The sequence below is a fragment of the Podarcis vaucheri genome (assembly GCF_965113315.1).
Source record: "Podarcis vaucheri genome assembly, contig: SUPER_2_unloc_1, whole genome shotgun sequence".
Lineage (NCBI taxonomy): Eukaryota > Metazoa > Chordata > Lepidosauria > Squamata > Lacertidae > Podarcis > Podarcis vaucheri.
The window spans coordinates 453,960-463,966 of record NW_028118820.1 but is presented as its reverse complement, the minus strand read 5'-3'; the positions used below and the strand labels follow the sequence as shown (position 1 = coordinate 463,966).

The 10,007-nt window shown below is 54.3% G+C and overlaps 1 long non-coding RNA gene across 1 annotated transcript; it reads right to left on the bottom strand.

Moving 5' to 3' along the window:
* Positions 1-8,047: 8,047 nt before the first annotated feature.
* LOC309527829 lies at positions 8,048-9,592 on the bottom strand. The gene is made up of 2 exons (XR_014217386.1): positions 9,392-9,592; positions 8,048-9,318 (listed from the first exon to the last, which is right to left on the bottom strand). It is a non-coding gene; the product is annotated as an uncharacterized lncRNA (long non-coding RNA).
* Positions 9,593-10,007: the final 415 nt, after the last annotated feature.

Here is a 10,007-nt window from a genome sequence, read left to right as displayed (position 1 = left end):
GATTGACCTCCTACCAGGGGCGACGCTGCCGAAAGGGAAGCTGTATTCCATGTCTGAGGACAAACTACAGGAACTCAAACAGTTCATAGATCACAATTTGGAGCGCGGTTTCATCCGGGAGTCCAAGGCAGTGGGGTGCAGTCCTGTTTTCTTCGTGAAGAAGAAAGACACGCCCCCAAAAAGACTTGTAGTTGATTTTCGCCTCTTGAACAAGATGACCAAGCCCTCTGATTTCCCCATGCCCAGGATTGACGACCTCCTAGCGACGGTGCGCAAGGGACGCGTGTTCACCAAGTTGGACCTGCGAGGGGCGTACAATCTCATCCGCATGAGGGAAGGCGATGAGTGGAAGACAGCCATGTTCATGCCTCTGGGCACCTACGAATACAGAGTGATGCCGTTTGGATTGCAAAACGGTTCTCACTGTTTTCAAGCTTTCATGCATCATGTGTTGGCGGGACTCCTCTACAAGAAGTGCGTCTGCTTCCTGGATGACATCCTGATATTCTCCGAATCGCAGCAAGCACATGACCAAGACGTTCGGGAGGTGCTGAAGAGGCTGCAGCAGCATAGACTGTACGCCAAACTGGAGAAGTGCCAGTTCGACACGACGGAGGTGGATTTCTTGGGCTACAAGTTGTCGGACAAGGGGCTAGCCATGGACAGCGCCAAGGTTCGCGCGGTGTTGGATTGGAAGAGCCCGCGCAACCGGAAGGAGGTCCAGCGGTTTGTGGGCTTCGCCAACTTCTATCGCAAGTTTATCAAGGGGTTCGCGATGCAGACGGCGGCTATTACGGACACGTTAAGCTCCAAGAAAAAGAAATTCATCTGGACGGAGCAGGCGGAGCAGTCCTTTCAAGCACTCAAGCGTCTCTTCGCATCGGAAGAGCAACTGCTGCATATCGACCCCAGCAGACCGATGCGGGTAGAGACAGACGCGTCCGATAGAGCCGTGGGAGCTGTCCTGCTGCAGAGAGACCCGCAGGGGGTCTGGAGGCCGGGAGCGTTCTACTCCAGAAAGCTCAGCAAGTCGGAGCAGAACTACACCATCTGGGACAGGGAGTTGCTGGCCATTCATGCAGCGTTCAAAGCGTGGAGGCATTTCCTGATCGGAGCCAAGCACACAGTGCAAGTCTGCACGGACCACAAGAATCTGGAGCACTGGCGCACGGCGCAGTTCCTGAACCAGAGGCAGATACGTTGGGCAGAGTTCTTTGCTGACTTCGATTTCCGAATAGAGTACGTCCCAGGCGACACCAACATCATGGCGGATGCGCTGTCCCGAAAGCCGCAATACCTCGAAGAGGCGACGCCAGCGGCAGCCATGCACATCTTCGCGCCAACAGCGTGGGCGTGCGCTTCAGCCACAGTAGACCTGGATGCGGTGCGGCGGGCGTTGCAGGACGACTCATTCGCGCAGGCGAAGATGGCCGAGGTGCACAAGGGCACGGCGAAGAGCGACGAGTTCCAGATACGAGACGGCTTGCTCTTACGTAAAGGGGCCATCTACGTGCCGGGAGACGAACTTCGCGCCAAGGTACTGCAACAGTTGCACGACGCACCCACGGCCGGACACTTTGGCACAGAAAAAACGGTGGAATGAGTCGCAAGGGACTTTTGGTGGCCCAGACTGAGAGGGGAGGTCGCGGACTACGTCGCGAGGTGCGACACCTGCCAGAGGGCCAAGCCGGTGCACAAACCACCGGCGGGACTGCTGGAACCGCTGCAAACGCCGTTTGAACCGTGGGAGAGGGTGGCCCTGGACTTTGTCACGGATCTACCCAGCTCGAGAGGCAAGACAGCTGTACTAGTGGTGGTGGACTTGTTCACCAAGATGGCACATTTCATACCGTGTGCGAAGGTGGCCACGGCGGAACAAACAGCCAAACTGTTCATAGATCACGTGTTCAAAGTGCACGGTCTGCCGCGGTCTATACTGTCCGACCGCGGACGCCAGTTCATCTCGAATTTCTGGCAGAAGCTGATGGGCTTCCTGAACGTCAAGATCAACCTGACATCAGCGAGACACCCGCAGACCAACGGGCAAGCGGAGAGGGTCAATGCCATCATGCAGCAGTACCTGAGATGCTATGCCAATCAACAGCCTGCGACGTGGGTGGATTACCTGCCGCTCGCCGAGTTCGCCTACAACAACACGAAGCACGTGTCCACAGGGGTGACGCCGTTCTTCGCCAACAATGGGAGGAATCCCAGAACCTTCCCGGGACTGGAGAGAGTGGGGGAAGGGGAACCGCAGACGGCGGACGCTTTCGCGTCTGAGTTGCAGGAGGTCCACGATCAACTCCGACGGCAGCTGGAGCTAGCGAAGCACGCATACAAGGTGCAAGCTGACAAGCACAGGCGGGTTGGCGAAGAGATCCGAGTGGGAGACTGGGTCTGGTTGGCAGCCCACGCAGTGCCGACCAGATCGTTAGCCAAGAAGAAGTTGGGGCACAAGCAACTCGGTCCATACCAAGTCGAAGCACAGATCAACCCAGTAGCTTTCCGGCTGGTGCTGCCGGAGGGTTCCAGGATGCATCCGGTGTTCCACAGGTCGGTGCTCACTCCCTACAAGGCACCTCACAGATTCCAGGAACCAGGAACAGCACCGGGTCCGTCTCAGGAGCGGACGGAGGCGGGGAGATTGCCACAGCAGGACCCCATCAACGAAGTCACGGAGATTTTGGACTCCAGATGGGGGGAAGAGGGAGTAGAATACCTCCTAGCCAGAGAGGGCACCCGGGCCAGTGCTAATAGCTGGGTGCCAGACTACGCTTTGGAGGAACCCCTGCTCAAGGACGAGTTTCATGCCCTTTTCCCACACAGACCCATGCCAGCAGGCTTCTTCGACGACTGGTTGTTCACGCCCACACTTTCCTCCAGCACGTTCCATGGATTCGACTCGGACGGGGAGCCCGCACCGGGCACCCGTTCCCCAGAGGGGTCACCGGAGGGTTCGGCGTCAGACACCTCGTATTGGTGGGACAATCGCCCAGAGGAGCAGTGGCGCCGGAGGTGGTTGGAGATGCCAGGTCGAGCGACCGACGCAGAGACTGACATGGACGTGTTCGGGGAGGATCTTGGGTTCGAGCACGGCGGCACTGAAATGGAGGCGGAGCAGATCAACGTTGACGAACGCGAGGAGGAAGACTCGGAGGTCTTCAGTTGGCGGCCAGCGACGGGGAGCGAACTGTATCCGGCATTCACTCCCGTGCTGATGGAGCACCCAGCACCCACACCTGAAAGCGGGGAGGGGGGGGCTTCGAGGGGGGGATGGATGTCAGGGGTTCAGGAGCAGAGACGCAGAGAAGGGAGGAGACAGAGAGCGAGGGGGAGGAATACGAAGGAAGGATGAGTGGGGATGACGACCCGAGATCACCGAGCCTGTCCAGTGAGTCCGAGGATTCCCAGAAGGGAGCGCCAGTGGTCAGAGCAAGGGGGGAAAGCAGGGGGACACCCCAGGAAGAAGGGTCCAGAGAGGGATCAGAGAGCAGCAGTTGGAGATCGGGACCCACGTGCCCAGCCGGGAGCAGCGGGGAGAAAGGGGACCAGACATCGGGCTCCGGAGGCTTTCAGCAGGAGGGAGGGCATGAGTCAGGAGTAGTCACGCCCACCTCCGGGAGCGACGAAACGATCAAGAGGAAGGTAGAGAGTTGGGCGCGTGTGCCAAGTTCAAATGCAGCGGAAGCTGGCGCAGTAAGCAGCCCGGAGAGTGAGCCAGGTCCCAAAGCCCGCCGCAAGGAGGCGGAAGGGTCAGGGGGGTCCGCGTCAGAAGAGAGTAGGAAAGAAGAGACCACGGGGGGCAGAAGGACCCAGAGACGGAAGGAAAGGCGCAGGAGGTGGAGCAAGGCTAGGGTATTAAGCTGGTGTGCTAGAGGCGGAGACTCAGACGGGTCTTCGCCGGTCTGACATAGAAGACGTGGGGCTGCACATTGCAGTTTGGAAATGGAGCCTGTAACCCAATAAAGACTCTTTTAACGTGAACGCTGGCTAACGTGGTCCTATGTGAGCTGGGACTGGGTAGCAGCCCTGACAGGTGTCATCTGTAAATTTGATCAGGATGCCCTTGAGTCCATCATCCAAGTCGTTGATAAAGATGTTGAATAAGACCGGGCCCAAGACAGAACCCTGTGGCACCCCACTAGTCACTCTTCTCCAGGATGAAGAGGAACCATTGATGAGCACCCTTTGGGTTCGGTCCGATATCTTTACTTCTTCTGTAATTACATTGTTTATAATCAGTTTGGCTTTTTGTTCTGTGTAAATTGCCTTTACAGTGGTACCCCGCAAGACGAACGCCTCGCGAGACGAAAAACTCGCAAAACGAAAGGTTTTTTCGTTTTCGAGTTGCCTCGCAAGACGAATTTCCCTATGGGCTTGCTTCGCAAAATGAAGCTTGCCCCGGGGACAGCGGGTCTTCTCTTTTGAAGCAAGGGGCAGCGGGGAGAAGCGATCTTCTCCCCGCAGCCCCAGGTCCAGGGACAGCGGGAGGCGCTTCCCGCTGTCTCTGGACCTCTTTTGAAGCAAGGGGCGATCTCCCTGCAGCGCCTTGCTTCAAAAGAGGTCCGGGGGCAGCGGGAAGCTCTTCCCGCTGTCCCTGGACCTGGGGCTGCGGGGAGAAGATCGCTTCTCCCCGCCGCCCCTTGCTTCAAAAGAGGTCTGGGGGCAGCGGGAAGCTCTTCGTGCTGCCCCCGGACCTCTTTTGAAGCAAGGCGCTGCGGGGAGAAGCGATCTCCCTGCAGCGCCTTGCTTCAAAAGAGGTCCGGGGGCAGCGGGAAGCTCTTCGCGCTGCCTCCGGACCTCTTTTGAAGCAAGGGGCGGCGGGGAGAAGCGATCTTCTCCCCGCAGCCCCAGGTCCAGGAACAGCGGGAAGAGCTTCCCGCTGCCCCCGGACCTCTTTTGAAGCAAGGCGCTGCGGGGAGAAGCGATCTCCCCGCAGCCCCTTGCTTCAAAAGAGGTCCGGGGGCAGCGGGAAGCTCTTTGCGCTGCCTCCGGACCTCTTTTGAAGCAAGGGGCGGTGGGGAGAAGCGATCTCCCCGCAGCCCCTTGCTTCAAAAGAGGTCCGGGAGGCAGCAGGAAGCGCAGCGCTTCTTCCCCGCTGCCCCCGGACCTCTTTTGAAGCAAGGCGCTGCGGGGAGATCGCTTCTCCCGGTGCTCCGAAGCCGGGCGGGGGGCAGGGGACCTCTTCTGAAGGCTGGCGGGGGGCGAAAGTCTTTGTCCCCCCTGCCTGCCTTCCCAGGGGCTTTTAAATCGCCCCGGACAGCGGAGAAGTCCTCTGCTGTCCGGGGCGATTTTAAAATGCCGCCCGCCAGCATTTTAAGATCGCCCGGACAGCGGAGAAGTCCTCCGCTGTCCCGGGGGGGTTTAAAATGCTGGGGGTGGGAAGAAAAGCCCTTGCCCCCCCCAGCCTTCAGAAGAGGTCCGGGGACAGTCTGTCTGAAGGCGGTTTCCCTAGGAACGCATTAATTGATTTTCAATGCATTCCTATGGGAAACCGTGCATCACAAGACGAAAAAACCGCAAAACGAAGAGACTTGCGGAACGAATTAATTTCGTCTTGCGAGGCACCACTGTATTCCGTTAAAGAATTCTTTACCAACATCCATATGTTCTAAATTTTTCAACATAAAGTCCCATGTTATGTTGTCGAAGGCCTTTTCTGCATCCACAAACATCATTATGACTTGTTTCTCATTCCTGGCAGACAGATATTCCACAATATTGATTATATTCCTTATATTATCCTTCATCTGCCTGCCTGGAAGGAAACCTGCCTGATCCTTATTGTCAGGGGTTCAGGAGCAGAGGCGAGGGCAAGGGAGGAAACAGAGAGCGAGGGGGAGGAGGCAGAAGAAAGGATGAGTGATGACGACGACCCGAGATCTCCGAGTCTTTCCAGTGAATCAGAAGATTCACAAAAAGGAGCACCAGTGGCCAGGGCAAGGGGGGAGACTAGGGGGACACCCCAGGAAGATAGAGCCAGAGGGGACTCAGAGGGGAGCAGTTGGAAATCGGGACCAGCGTCACCGCCAGAGAGTAGGAAAGAGGAAGAGCGCCAGGGATCAAGCGCTGGCAGCTCGCAACAGGAGGGAGGGCACGAGTCAGGAGTGGCCACACCTTCATCGGGGAGCGAAGTGACGGTTAGACGGAAAGTGGAAGGTTGGGCGCGCGCGCCAAGTTCAAATGCACAGGAAGGTGGCGCAGTAGGCAGCCCGGAAAGGGAGCCAGGTCCTAAAGCCCGGCGCAAGGAGACAGGAGAGTCAGGGGGGTCAGCGTCAGAAGAATCCCGGAAGGAAGAGACCCAGGGGGGCAGAGGGACCCAGAGGAGAACTGTCAGGCGGAAAAGGTGGAGCAGGGCTAGGATATTAAGTTGGTGCGCAAGGGGCGGAGACTCAGACGGAGCTTCGCCGATCTAAGCATAAGACGTAGGGTTGCACGCAGCAGCTCGAGAGTGGAGACTGTAACTCAATAAAGACTTTTATTTAACGACCGCTGGCTAGCGTGATCCTCTGTGAGCTAGGATCTGGAAGTAACCCTGACAGTAAGCTCCGTCTCTTCAAATTGTGGGCATCCACGGCCTCGCGGAGAGGAGAGAAAGCGGGTGCCTACAAGAGAGCTCACGAACGGCAGACAATATGACGGCCGAACAGCAAATAACGGAACTCAGAGAAGCAGTTTCACGACTGAATGCCGAGGCGCTGGCGTCCAGGAAGAGAGAGGAGGAAGCAGCTGCCGCCTACAGGGATCTCCAGGTCAGGTTGGACGTGCTTACGAAGCAAGGGCAACAGACACCCAAGCCAGAGGGGATTGGGTTGGGGAGACGCACAGGCGGTCTGGTCTCTCACTTCGATGGGAATTTGCAACAGTACCCCAACTTTAGAGCAGACGTAATGTGTGCACTGCAACTGCTGCACAAAGACTTTAGAGATGAACAAGAGAAAGTGGGGTTCGTCATGTCCCATTTGCATGGAGACGCTAAAGCATGGCTGCGCAATTTGTGGAGAGATAAGGATCCTGCGCTCCAAAATGCGGACGCCTTTATTAAAGCGATGGATGGCTGTTTTTTATCAAGCATTGACGTGGATCTTGCCCGAAAGGAGGTGCATGGACTAAGGCAAGGGAGGGCCAGCGTAAGGCAGTATCATGCCCGCTTTTTCGCTTTGGTCAGTGCCCTGGAATGGGACAGAGATTCGGCTCCTGTCAGAGACCTTTTTTGGGAGGGCTTGCACAACTCGGTTAAAGATGAGATTGCGAGGGGGGAGAGACCCCGGACCACGCAGGAGATCGTTCAGAGGGCGCTGGCGGTGGGGGTGCGGCTGGAAGAACGTCCGTGGAGCAGGGACGAAGGGCGCAGCGGGCGCGAACCAGCCAGGGGCTCCTCCTTCCTTCCCAGAGAAGCAGCGCGTGCGCAATCCACGCCTCCAACAGGGGGAGGGGTGGAACCGATGGAGGTTGGGAGTGCAAGGGCTCAGTCAGCAGCCAGAGCCCTAGCACCGGCAGCAGTGAAAGCGAAGCCTCCTAGAGGGAACAGGAAGTGTTATATCTGCGAGGATCCAGGGCATATGGCGAAAGAGTGTCCCCGGAGGCTCCACAAGCACACTGCAGCTTCAGCAATGGTGACTGCAGCAACGCAACACGGAGAACCACAGCAGGGAAACGGCGATGTCTGGCTGGAGGAAGAGGCACTGGGGCCCAGCCAGACGTGTCAGTGAAGCAGTCCCCAGAGATTTTACCGCCCATGGACCCCCTCCCGCCCAAGCCAGTAGTGAGGCTCACCGCGTCGCTCCAGCTACCCAATGGAATCACCATGGACGTGCCAATCACCGTCGACTCGGGAAGCAATGCAGACTTCATAGGGCAGGACTTTGTCGACCGGCACGCTATACAGTTGCTGCCTGCCACGCTGCCCCTGCAGGTTGTCACGGTGGATGACGAGGGCAGTATTGACGAGGGCCTGCTCGTCACAAAATAAATCAGTCTCACACCAGGATGCTTTTTTTGTAAAGGGTCTAACAGCTTCAGGAGAGAGAGAGAAAAAAGGCCCCTCTGGAGCTGCAGCCCAACATTTTTATTAAGAACAGTACAACAGTGTATCAACCATTATGCAAGACAAACACCATATATGGGGATCACCCCATTATCAAGCCATACAATAAGAACCAATCACCTTCCTTGCATGAGGCGATCACGCGCTCATCATGCCTAACACAGCCTGCAGTATCAAAAGGTCAAACTATAGTAAATTTCCATCCTGGCATCCATCTTGTCATGTAGGTACAAACAACCATTTTCCTACATGCCCTCTTTTCTTATTTGTTTTATGAAAAGTAAAAAACAAAATTTAACAAAACCTAATCAGAATCATTTGTTTCATTTCCTAAACGCTGATATCTTGCAATATAAATTCCTCTTGTGACTCCAGTAGTAGGTCTTGGACGATACCACCATGTACTACATTGAGCAAACAAAGAGGGTAGGCATTGAATGCAGCAGCACAACACAATGAATCCTGCAACAAGCAAAATTACAATTAGTAAAATTTTTCTTAACCATACTCTATTAGGCAACCAGGAAGACAACCATTCCCATGGATCAAAACCTTCGGGAGGATTCAAAGGATTGTGGGTTATCATTTGTTCCATATAATCAATAGTAGCAGAAATATTGGCCGATTGATCAGATACATACATACAACAATGGGAATGAATTAAAGCACAAACTCCACCTTTGGAAGCAAGGATTACATCTAAAGCATAACGATTTTCAAGAGTCACATCTCTCATTTCTGACATTTCTTTGTTAATTAATTTTAAAGCCAAGATAGTAGAATTAAACAAGGCTTCAGTCCAATTAGCCAATTTGTGCAAATCACGGTAATTCATGCCTGCACCTAAAGAGGGCAGGAGAGATCTAGAGACGGCTGTCCCTGTATATCGAGAGATAGGTGATCGCACTTCCCTTTTGTTACGCAAACGAACCGCTGGGAGCTTGTCCAATTTATAGACCAAGGGTATGACTATTCCTAAAGTGCACGTTCCAGAAAAGGCAAAGGGGATATCTTTGTAGGCTCTAGTACCACAAAATAACCATAAATCAGATTGAAGCAAACATGTAGATTTGCTGCTTTTCTTCATCCAATCAAACCAAACATAAAAATCTCTACACATAGCCTGTTGTTCATAAGTCATGTTGGTCGTGACATTATTAACTAAAACTTTTGGCCTACCACTCATAGTGGTAACATTAAGAAAACAAGAAGATCCATTAACATACTCATAGGTCCAATTGCAATATGGATAATGACCTAAAAACTTACTACTATTATGGTTGAAAAGAAAACAATAAGATGCCATTTCTACAAGTGACAAAAACACAGGGGGTGAACTAGTACGATTATCTTTCATATTATTACTAATCTTATATGAAGCATTTACAGGAATACCATGCAATAATATGCCAGATCTTTTTGATTGAGGAGGAATATGCATACACACCCAACATTCGGAAAGATTAAGTATAGAAGCAAAATGATTTATGTCCCTAACATACGTATTGTTGGTCCAAATCTGATGATAAAGTTCAGGTCTCTGGGTCTTCTGCAAAAGAGCAGCACGACGAAAGCGGTGCTTCACAACGTCCACAGAGGGATGATTGGTAGTCATGGTGACTTCCCAGGAGGGAGGAGTGCCAATGCGGTAGGGACGAAGATGACCTTTCAACGTGCCAGGAAACACTGGAACAGCTGCGGAAGGTGACTCTGTCCAGGGCGCATCAATATGGCGATGTCTCCAGCTGCGATGTGGATTGAAGTCAGGTGGGAGGTCATCACTGGCAGACAGTGTAAAATACGGTTTCAAGGTGTTGGTGTCTCCTTGGGCGAGGACGAGGCAACAGAAGAGCGCCAAGGTCGAACGCACCGAGCTGGAACCCATCGTGTTTCTCCGTCCACGTCAATGGCAGCGAATCCGCGACCCCAGGAAATCAAGGAAGTTGGACCCTTCCACTGT